General features: G+C 43.0%; 1 long non-coding RNA gene across 1 annotated transcript; it reads right to left on the bottom strand.

Moving 5' to 3' along the window:
* Nucleotides 1-1,703: 1,703 nt before the first annotated feature.
* LOC123652663 lies at nt 1,704-6,425 on the bottom strand. Its single transcript, XR_006742117.1, has 2 exons — nt 5,239-6,425; nt 1,704-2,193 (listed from the first exon to the last, which is right to left on the bottom strand). It is a non-coding gene; the product is annotated as an uncharacterized LOC123652663 (long non-coding RNA).
* Between the last annotated feature and the right edge of the window lie 278 nt (nt 6,426-6,703).

Genomic DNA, 6,703 nt, shown 5'->3' with positions numbered 1-6,703 from the left:
CGATGCTGTTTCTAATTAGATCATGCAGAGACTCAAAGCCTCTAGAACCCACCTCTGCCTGCAGACTGATTGATTCAGTCTTGAGTAGCCTCAAGCAATTGTCCTCAGGTGGGGTGAGAGGTTTTCCAACAGCTAGGGCACGTGTCAAACACAAGGCCCGCGGGCCAAATCAGTCCCGCCAGGCCTTGCAATGTGGCCCGCACCGCGCTGTCATCACTGCACTCCGCTGCATTTCCATCACAATGACAGTTTATGACTGTTCAGTAAACCATTCGGCCCGCGATTTAGGCTGGATTTTAGATTTTGGCCCCTTCTCTGATTGAGTTCGACACCCCTAAGCTAGGGTATTGTACTTGCTTCTGCCTGGAGACTAATTGTTAATCTGAGCTCCTTAAGGGGCCTCAGAAACTCCTTACTGTAGTGCAACTGGTTTTTCAATAGGTTGGGTCAATTGTTTTCCCTACAGGCAAAAACAGCCTGGATAGCAAAGGTCTGCCTGAGAGAGATGAGCTCTGCAGCATGAGGGAATGACTCAGCACAGAAAACCAGGGTGTCTGCCTTGTCTTCTCACTCTATTAATGGTGTCTTTTATTGATTAAAATTATTTCAAATTTTGTAATTTTTTCCATTCTTCCCTTATGACTTCAATTTTTTTGCCTTAAGTAACTATTTCCTACCCCTAGGTCATATAACTATTGTTTTGTCCTAAAATTAAAAAAATTGTTAATTATTTAAAATGTTTTAATCCATCAGGAATATATTTTTTGCATGAGGCTAAAAATATAATTTTATTTCTTCTATATGATCAATGATACCAGCAACTTTGCTTAAAAGTTCAACCTTCCCCAGTAATCAATACTGTCATTCTGTCAGACCAAGTTGCCATTTATGCATGAGCCTGTTCATAGGTGGTTGAGCTTTATTGAAATTGCATTTATCAATGTAATATTCTCTTCAAAGAACCAACATTCTCCACTGCTCTTTTGATTTCCATATTATACCTTTATTTTCTACTAGAGGCTCAGTCCATAAAATTTGTGCATTCGGGGGTTGCGGGGGGCGGTGTTGACCTTCAACCCAGCCTGTGCTCTCTCACAGTCTGGGAGCCCTTGGGGAATGTCTGACTGATGGCTTAGGCTCACTTCCCGTGGGGACCAGACCTAAGCTGTCAGTTGGACATCCAAGCTCCCACCACTGGTGCTGTGCTTGCCAGCCCTGAACCCAGCTTCTGGCTGAGCAGCACTCCCCTGTTGGGAGTGCACTGACCTCCAGGGAGCAGCTCCTGCGTTGAGCATCTGTCCCCTGTTGGTCAGTGCATGTCATAGTGATCAGTCATTCCACCATTGGGCTGAAACCAGTTCTCCGACATCCCCTGAGGAGTCCTGGATTGTGAGAGGGTGCAGGCCAGGCCAGGGAACCAACACCAGTGCATGATTGGGGCCAGCGAGGGACATAGGAGGTTGGCCAGCTGGGGAGGGACTGTAAGAGGGCTCCAGGGCATGTCCAGCCTGCCTCGCTCAGTCCCGATCAGCTGGACCTCAGCAGCAAGTTAACCTACTGTTTGGAACATCTGCCCCCTGGTGGTCAGTGCATCTCACAGGGAGCAGTTGAGCAGCCTTAGAATATCTTAGCATATTACACTTTGGTTGAACAGACACTTAGCATATTAGGCTCTCATTATATAGGACATTGTTGATTTCTGCTTATTTTTATATTTAATTTGTTCTTTTTCTAACTTCTTTAGATGGATATTGAGATAATTGATTTTAAGCATTTATCATTATATTCCTTTTGGCTGCAAATTTCCTATGAATATTAACTGCATTCCCCAAGTTTAGATACTTATGTTCATAATGACTCAATTAAAAATATTTCTAATTTCCATTTTTACTTTTTCTTTGACACATGGTTAATAGTATACTCTTTAATTTCCAAATACTTTAGGATGTTTCAGTTACCCATATCTTCTGTTATTGAGTTCTACCTTGGTTTCATTGTGTATCTTTTACTCATTGCTGAGATTTGATTTGTGGTTCAGCATATCAATTCTGGTAAATGTTCCAACTTACTTGAAATATATGTGTATCCTGTAGTTGTTGATAATGTTCTATATATGTCATTATGTCAATTTTTTTTTCCAAATCTTCTATAACATTATCTTTAAATTCTGTTTCTTCCCTCATTAGAGGAAGTCTGTTAAAATATCCAAATACAGTATGATTAGGTTTGTTTTGTTTTTCCTTTGTAAAAGCTCCATTTTTGGCACAATGATAGTTTTAGGAATAATTTAATTTATAATATAGAGAAGAAATGTAGTAGAGTGATTATGAGCACTAGCTTTGTAACCAAATATCCTAAGATTTAGATTCTAGATCTGTAGGGAGTGGTTATAGGGTTAAGCCTCAGCCTGACCTGCTGGCAAAACCGCAAACAAGTCCCAGCTTAGAAGGCACAGACCTATTAGCATAATTAAGCTTGACCTTAGGATGCTCCCTAGATGTTCCTGGATAGCTAATGGGCTGTGGGAGGTGCAGCAAGTGCTGCCAAAGAAGTGAAACTTACAAGAACATTGTAAATTACCTTATTTATCTCTGACTATAAAATAAAGCATCAGCTTGCAGTCTGGATCTGTTCTATGGCCTCAGCCAGGCACAGAAGATTCACCTAGGTCCAGCTTATTCTCTGTCTTTTCTTCATCCTTCACCGGCCCTCCCTCAGGCTCACCAAACCCTTGGCTGTGCTGGCACAGCACATAGATCTACAGTCCTACCCTTTTAACTTTATAATCCTTGATAAATCATGGAAACTTATAGTTCCAGTTTCCTCAATTGCACAAGGTAATTAAAAATTCTGGATCCATAATGAAGATTTAATCAGATGATGAATGGAAAGTATTTAAACAATACTAGCAAATTCTGGCCACTATCATTAAAAGGCTTCTATTCTTGTTATATATACATTGAGTGGCCATATTCTTATGACCTCTGAACACATCATAATCTGGCTACTCAGTGTGTGTGTGTGTGTGTGTGTGTGTGTGTGTGTGTGTGTATTAGAGGCCCAATGCATGAATTCGTGCATGGGTGAGATCCGGCCGCCTGGCCAGAGGGAGGGAACATGGTTGAACTCCTGGTTGAGGGGACAATTTGCATATTAGCCTCTGATTATATAGGATATACACTGAGTGGTCAGTTTATTATGTGTCCAGAGATCATAATAATCTGGCCACTCAGTGTATATCCTATATAATCAAATCCTACCATGCAAATTGTCCCAACTGGAAGCTCAACTGAGAGTTTGACCAGGGGTTAGGGCTGCGATGGCAGCAGGCGGCTGGGGAGAGGGAAGCACTTCCCCCAGCTGGTAGCAATGGTGGCGGCAGCCACTAGGGACACTACCTGTGCACGAATTTTGTGCACTGAGCCTCTAGTTACTAGAGTCTAGTATATATAGCAATCAATGGTTTTCTCTCACAGAATATTCACTTGTGGTTTTCTTATGTCATTTTTTTAATGTACATTAAAGTTAGTAAAATGCATAAAATCTTAAGTCTTCCACACAAACATACATATAGGTATATAGATACTTGTGACCCAATGCATGAATTATTGCATGGGTGGGGTCCCTTCTGGCCAATCGGGGCCATCTCGCCAATCTTGATCCAGGCCTATTGGGCCAGTCAGCCAGGGGAGGGACATCTCTTGAGAGGTCCCAGATTGGAGAGGGTGCAGGCTGGGTTGAGGGACACCGCCCCCCATCCCATGCACGAATTTCGTGCACTGGGATTCTAGTGTATATGAGGCCTGGTGCATGAATTCATGCATGGGTGGGGTCCAGCCAGCCTGGCCAGGGGGAAGGGACTTGGGCGGTTGACCGGCCTGCCTGCTGGTCAAACTGGTTGAGGGGACGACTTGCATATTCGCCTTTTATTATATAGGATATATACTGAGTGGTCAGATTATTATGCATTCAGCGATCATGATAATCTGGCCACTCAGTATATTTTACCTCTATTTAAAAGAAGTTTAGTTGAATTTTTTTTACTGGTTTGTGGGTTTTTTATTTTATTTTTATTTGGATAAGTTGTCAGTCACATGTATTGCAAATATATTTTCCCAGTCTGTGGCTTGCCTCTTCATTATTTTATTTATTGATTGATTGATTGATTATGGTCTCACATAATTGTCCTTATTACCCCATTCCCATCCCAAACCCCTCCCTAGTTATGCTTCTCCTCTCCCCCCCCCCCCAACTCCCGTTGTCCATGGCCATTGGCTAGGCCCATATGCATGCACACAAGTTCTTTGGTTGATCTCTTCCCCTTACCCCCATCCTCCCTTACTTTCCCTCTGAGGTTTGAGAGTCTGATCGCTGGTTCTCTTTCTCTGGTCTGTTTATGTTGTTCATTATTTCCTCTAGATGTGTGAGATCATGTGATCCAAGAAATACCCTTGTAAGAACCTAAACTGCAACAAAGCATAATGGTTATGCTGAGAGGCAAATGAATCAGTCTGTAGTGAGTTCCTTTCTGGGCCAACAGTTCTTTTGAGTCCCAATTTCAATGCCAGATAGTTTCTTATTTGTCATTATTTTATTTTAATATATTTTATTGACTTTTACAGAGAGGAAGGGAGAGGGATAGAGAGCTAGAAACATCGATGAGAGAGAAACATCGACCAGCTGCCTTCTGCACATCCTCTACCGGGGATATGCCCACAACCGAGGTATATGCCCTTGACCAGAATCAAACCTGGGACCTTTCAGGATGGAGTTTTTAGTTCTTGGGGGCGTCCATCCCATGCCCCAGTCCCCATTCTAGGGGCAACCTTGAGACGGCCACGCTCGGTATCCCTCCCAGACAGGCACCCCATCTCCAGTGCCCCCACGTGGCTCCCAGGGCTGGAGACTTTGGTAGACGGTCCCCCAGACTCCCCTCCCCTGGGGAGGAGGGGGGGCACACCGAGGAAGGGCAAGAGGGCAGCCCCGTTTTGGGGACCGGAACGTTTTAATAATTTTTGCTGAATTCCTTTACAACTAAATAACAGATGTTGTTATAAATAAAATTGTAAAAAAAAGAAAAAGAAAAGAAAAGAAAAAAAAAAAAAAACCTGGGACCTTTCAGTCCACAGACCGACGCTCTATCCACTGAGCCAAACCGGCTTTGGATATTTTAAAATCAATTAAAAACAAAAACAAGACAAAACAAAAACAAAAAAAATCTGCAGGCTGTTTCTTTACCTTCTTATTTACAGCATTGGTGTCGTGGAATCTGAAGTTAATCATACTTTCTCTTTCACAGGTGCCCTGCTCTTTGTCAGTTTTCAGAACTCATCTTTGCTTTTGTTTTAAATCTCACTAATAATGTGTCCAGGCTTGGAATTTTCCTTATCAATTCTGATACTCATTATTTCTTCCTAAGGTTTCTATTTTTACTTCCCCTTCCTTTGGGGACGTTAATAAGTATTGCTACTTCTATTTCCATTCTAAACTCAGGTGCTGTGTGTACCAGTTCCAGTGGCCTTAGCCAATGTCAAGTTTCTGGTCCACTGTAGACAGGAAGGGGTTGGGCTGGATGGACCTTTGGCAGGGTTCTGAGATGAAATGGCAGCTCCAGTATTCAAGAATCAGTATCTGCATGGGAGCCATGTTCCAGAGATGAACACAAAAAGATAGATGGTGGTCAGGGACCTTGTGTAATGACTGGTGTCTCTTTCTTCAGACAAATACTATAGGAGCCTACCAGGTTAGCAAGAAGTCTCCAAAATCTCTATGGTATTTAGAATTGATGCCCTGATCAAAGATGCTTTCTCTAACTACACAGAGCTTGAATTACACAGAGCTTGCCAAGAAGTGGCTGTATCAAGAGATGGTCAAGGTGAGTGAGAGGCTTGGAATATGGGAAACAATCAAATGCTTATACTGCAGACAGGATAATGAACTCTGTCCTCTATGACGACTTGCCTGGAGGTAAGCAGGAGATCTCCGGTGTGTGGAGAGCAAACCAGATAGGGGGAATAGACAAGGATCAGGTGCTGGGAGAGGTATTCTGTTCCCAAACTAAATGTTAATTCTCCGCATGCAGAGGTGAGCCAAGAGGTCCTCAGGGAATGTTCAGATGTCCACAGCTGCAAACCACTGCAGGTTCCTCACCGCTAGAGAGCATTTTATTGCTCCTTATGAAAAACATCTGTCACCCCAAAGGAAAAGCCTTGGCTTAGATTCCAGCACATGGTGACTTTACAAAAGAGTTTCTGTCAAAGGAGACAACAGTGTGAAACTTCCAGGGCTGCTGCACAGTTTAAGTAATTTAAATGCTCCATTGTCAGGAACTATCACTATACCCTCAGTTTTTTTCTGACACCTACTTAGAAACCTGAGGCTTATCAGCCCTATCCAAGTCTGCCATCACCCCTCCATCCACATGTTTGCTCATTTCCAGGATCCAAGAAGATTCATGTAGTCACAGAATGACCTCTCAGCCTTAGTGTAGTCTCAGGGTTCAAAAGAAAAAAAGCCGAGAAGAAATCCTACTTGGCCTGGCTCACGGCCAATGGATTCCAAGTGTCAGGTCTTCATAGCAGTACTGAAAATCACCACCACTGCCAGCTGCTGCCCACTGGCACCACTGCAGAACTGACTGAAGTCCACAGGGAGGAGCAGGGCTCATATAGGAACTTACTCCTGACTTATTGTTCCAGATTTA

This window comes from Pipistrellus kuhlii, unplaced genomic scaffold, assembly GCF_014108245.1.
Source record: "Pipistrellus kuhlii isolate mPipKuh1 unplaced genomic scaffold, mPipKuh1.p scaffold_m20_p_2, whole genome shotgun sequence".
NCBI lineage: Eukaryota > Metazoa > Chordata > Mammalia > Chiroptera > Vespertilionidae > Pipistrellus > Pipistrellus kuhlii.
This window is presented reverse-complemented; position numbering and strand designations above follow the sequence as displayed.